Source organism: Penaeus vannamei, chromosome 4 (assembly GCF_042767895.1).
Source record: "Penaeus vannamei isolate JL-2024 chromosome 4, ASM4276789v1, whole genome shotgun sequence".
NCBI lineage: Eukaryota > Metazoa > Arthropoda > Malacostraca > Decapoda > Penaeidae > Penaeus > Penaeus vannamei.
Genome location: NC_091552.1, coordinates 28057263 through 28061939, shown reverse-complemented (window position 1 = coordinate 28061939; position 4677 = coordinate 28057263). Strand labels below are relative to the sequence as shown.

Below are 4677 nucleotides of genomic sequence, written 5' to 3'. Positions count from 1 at the left end.
ATTATCATTATTGTTATCATAATCATTATTATTATTATTATTATTATTATTATTATTATTATTATTATTATTATTATTATTATTATTATTATTATTATTATTATTATCGTTGGTTTTGTTTTTGTTGTTTTACTGTTTGTTTTTTGTTTGTTTTTATTTTTTTTATCTTATTGTCATTGTTTATCTTGTTCTAGCTGTTGTAATTTTGTTAATGTTACTAATATTGTTGTAATTATTGTAGTTCTCTGACATTATTATTTCATGGGGTCGAGTTCATCAGCTGCGGCTGCTGAGATTTGCTTTATCTGAAAAGCTTTATTCAAGAACCGCGAGTTGCCGTAAGTGTATTGAATATCGAACGCGCACATGTTGCTCACGTTTGCTGTTCAAAGTTGGTGGTGCTTAAAATCATGTAGTGCAAGTATGATCATATTCATTCTCTTCCTGATGATTATCTTTTTATGATTATGATGTGGTGTTTACAATGCAGCGGCTGGGGCGAGGGGCCCATTCCCGGAGGAAGCGCGGTAGCAAAGTGGCAAAGGGACTCCGATCGAAAGACCTTTGTACAGCAGCAACGGCCTCTCCTCTCCGGGAAGCGCCAGCACGAGAGGGCTCCGCACATTCAACAAGTGGGAGAGTGCACACGTAAGAGGCGGGTTCCGGCGACAACCCCGGTGGCTACAGTTGACCATCGATCTCCTCCCACACTCCAGTAACAAGTGTCAGGGAAAGCAGCTCAGTGCGGTCTCGGCCGTGATAGTGTGCGGACGCCTTGGCTGCGACGCGTCTCTCTCCCTGGCCGCTCACTCGAGGCAGACTCACGCAGGAAGGACGGAAGGCGAGCAGGGGACACCTCGCTCGGGAGGAGCCCTTGAGGTCTTGCAGGTAGGACGGCGATGGCCTTTCGCCCGGGTCGGGGACGCGGGGGAAAAGAAAGTGACTTGCCACGGCGGAAGCGCTTGCGAAGCTAATTTCCGATGGCAAATGAGGGTGGTCTGCGCTTCTTCGGGAAAGCCTAACGCGAGTTGGGAAGGTTTCATCGCGTATGATTGCTTTTGCAGACATTTTTAGGTCAGCTGTAGACGAGGCTGAAATTACCGAAATGGCACTCATTTATTTCGCTCGGGAATTACCATAAAGCACGTTGTGCCTGTTACCCTAACTTTCTATCTCTTTGTCGTCTGTGTGTGTATCTGTCTGCCCTTGGTGAGCACTTCTCTTCTGTGTCTCTTTCTTACTAAAATCGGTTCCTTTCTATCTATATATTTGCTAATTTATTTTTCACATTTGCTTAAGAAAACCGACGAATACATGCATATAAAAATATAGAGAGTGATAATGAAATACAAACATAGATATATATACGTTTGCACTTCGAATTACAGTGGTTTACACTAAACTGCAGTAAAACTGCCCAGGCGTCTTAGGTTTTCTCGTCCATGAGATCAGAAGCGACCCTGGGCCTGACACGGAACATTTGGGATCGGTCTTGGGCCTGGCGGGCACGCCGACCCCGGGGGTTGATCTGCTCTCTCTCGCTCCCCCCCCCCCCTCTCTCTCTCTCTATCTATCTATCTATCTATCTATCTATCTATCTATCTATCTATCTATACATCTCTCTCTCTCTCTCTCTCTCTCTCTCTCTCTCTCTCTCTCTTTCTCTCTCTCTCTCTCTCTCTCTCTCTCTCTCTCTCTCTCTCTCTCTCTCTCTCTCTCTCTCTCTTCTCTCTTCTCTCTTTCTCTCTTTCTTTCATTCCATCTATCTACCTCTCTGTCTGTCTAGGTATCTATCCATCTGTATACCTCTCCCCCTCTCTCTTTCTATATATCTTGCTAGCTAGCTAGTTATACATGTATGTATATGTATGTACAAGTATATATATTTATATATTGAGAGAGAGACAGACAGAGAGATGATAGAGAAATAGATATATAGATAGAAATAAAGAAATATGTATATATACATAGATATGTGTGTGTGTGTGTGTGTGTGTGTCTCTCTCTCTCTCTCTCTCTCTCTCTCTCTCTCTCTCTCTCTATATATATATATATATATATATATATATATATATATACATATACATATACATATACATATACATATACATATATATATGTATATACATTTCTATATTTCTATCTATTTCTCTCCCATTTGTCTCTCTCTCTCTCTCTCTCTCTCTCTCTCTCTCTCTCTCTCTCTCTCTCTCTCTCTCTCTCTCTCTCTCTCTCTCTCTCTCTCTCTCTTTCTAACACACACACACACACACACACACACACACACACACACACACACACACACACACACACACACACACACACACACACACACACACATACACACTCACACACACATACACACTCACACACACATAAACACACACACACACACGCACACACACACACACACACACGCACACTCACACACATACATACACACACATATATATATATATATATATATATATATATATATATATATATATATATATATATATATATGTATGCATGTATATATGTGTACATATGTGTGTGGTGTATATATAGACACACACACGCATATATATATATATATATATATATATATATATATATATATATATATATATATATATATATATATATATATATCCCCCTCTCCCTCTCCTTCCCTCTCCCTCTCCCTCTCCTTCTCTCTCCCTCTCCTTCCCTCTCCCTCTCCTTCCCTCTCCCTCTCCTTCCCTCTCCCTCTCCTTCCCTCTCCCTCTCCCTCTCCTTCCCTCTCCCACTCCTTCCCTCTCCCTCTCCCTCTCCTTCCCTCTCCCTCTCCTCCCCTCTGCCTCTCCCGCGTTTGCTCATTCATCTCCCTGAATCCCTTGGCCATAATATGCAAATCTGATATACAGGAGAGTATCTACACATCATACATTATTTATATTCATATATTCATTTCATATCATATAATCTCCTTACTATACAACCCGATGATATGAGTTTTTTCCACGTTTTAATGATATGAAATAATGAAGCTTCGGGAAGGAAGATCCCTCACCGGAGGCGCCGCCCTCGCTCCGATGGGGTTGCTGCCCACCTGTCAGCCTGTCATTAGGAGTGATTAGTAGTAGTGATAATGATATTATCATCAGCATTATTATTATAATCATTTTCAACCTTTTTTATAATAATGATAATAATAATGAAAATAATAATAACAATGACGGTAATAAAGACAACAGTAACAGTAATACTAAATATAATAATTATAACAACAGTAATAATGATAATATAACAACAGTGATAAGCTAAGAGGATGAGACCAAGCCCGAATGAGCACAAGGCGAAAGGGATAATACGTGAACAGAGAAGGGGAGAACCCAGCACAGCGAGAGTAGTGGAAAATCATATATTTTGCTTAATCATCGCACTGATTTCCCCATTTCGTTTTTGTTGATATGTTTATATTTCCCTCTTTATCTTAACTAAGCAAATCAGTTATCTTAAAGTAAATGGTGGCGTTGAACTGCAAATCAAAATCGTAGCACGCTAGCATTGGGACAGATGTGCTATTTGGACGTAAATGGAACCGGAGTAAAGATTGGACGTTGAGAAAAATGTCGTTTGGAGACGCATTAGGAAATTGAAAAACATGCCTCTATGTAGGACACGCACATATGCGAATATGTGTACGCATAGACAAACACACACACATACACACACATGGTAGTAATGATGATGATGATGAAATGTTAATGGTGGCGGTAATTATGATGATAATGATAATAACTACAGCAATTCAATATCAAAGATAACAGTGATTATGATTAATAGATAATGATAATGAAGGTTATGACAGTAATGCTAATAGTGGTAATAAAAGAAATAACTACTGCTATTATGATAATATTATGATAATGATATTCCCACTACTAATGATACTAATGATAGTAGTAGTAGTAGTAGTAGCAGTAGTAATGGTAATAGTGATGATAATAATAACAGTCAAAATGATAATGACATAATAATACTACTAGTAGTATGATGAATAGTAGTAGTCGGTATGATAATGATGCTTAAACATGAATAACAAATTAATAATGATAATTATCATGTTACTACTACTACTACTTATGTTAATAATAATAATAACGATAATGATAATGGTAGCAATAAGGATGATAATGATAGTGATAATGGTAGTGATAAGGATGATAATGATATGATAATAACAGTATCAATAACAGTAACAGTATGCAATAACAATAGTAATAACGATGATAATAATGATAATAATGGTGATAAGGATGATGATGACAATGACGATAATAATCAAAACAATAATAGCAATTATAATAATAATGATCATCATAATACTAATTATAATAGTAACAATAATAATACAGATAATGATAGATACTACTAATAATTGTGGTAATAATGATATCGATAATAATAAGAAGAATAATGATACTAACAATAATAAATGCAATAATAACGGTAATAATAGCAGTGATGATAATGCTATCGAGGATAATGATAAGAATAACAGTAATGATTACAATAACAATAACAGTAATAACAATTAAAGATTATGATAATGATGATAATAACCATCATAATAGTAATGATGATAATAATAACCATAATAGTAATAATGATAATCATAATGATAATGAACATACGAATGATAATGATATT

The 4677-nt window shown here is 37.0% G+C and overlaps 1 protein-coding gene across 2 annotated transcripts in view; it reads left to right on the top strand.

Annotated features, from left to right (window-relative positions):
- The first annotated feature begins 721 nt into the window (after positions 1 to 721).
- LOC113827069 (FAD-dependent oxidoreductase domain-containing protein 2) overlaps positions 722 to 4677 on the top strand; it is a 124254-nt gene continuing 120298 nt past the window's right edge. For both annotated transcript variants that reach the window (XM_070120895.1, XM_070120896.1), the window contains exon 1: positions 722 to 888. The gene's annotated coding sequence lies outside the window, so the exon portion shown is untranslated. The remainder of the gene's footprint in view (positions 889 to 4677) is intronic.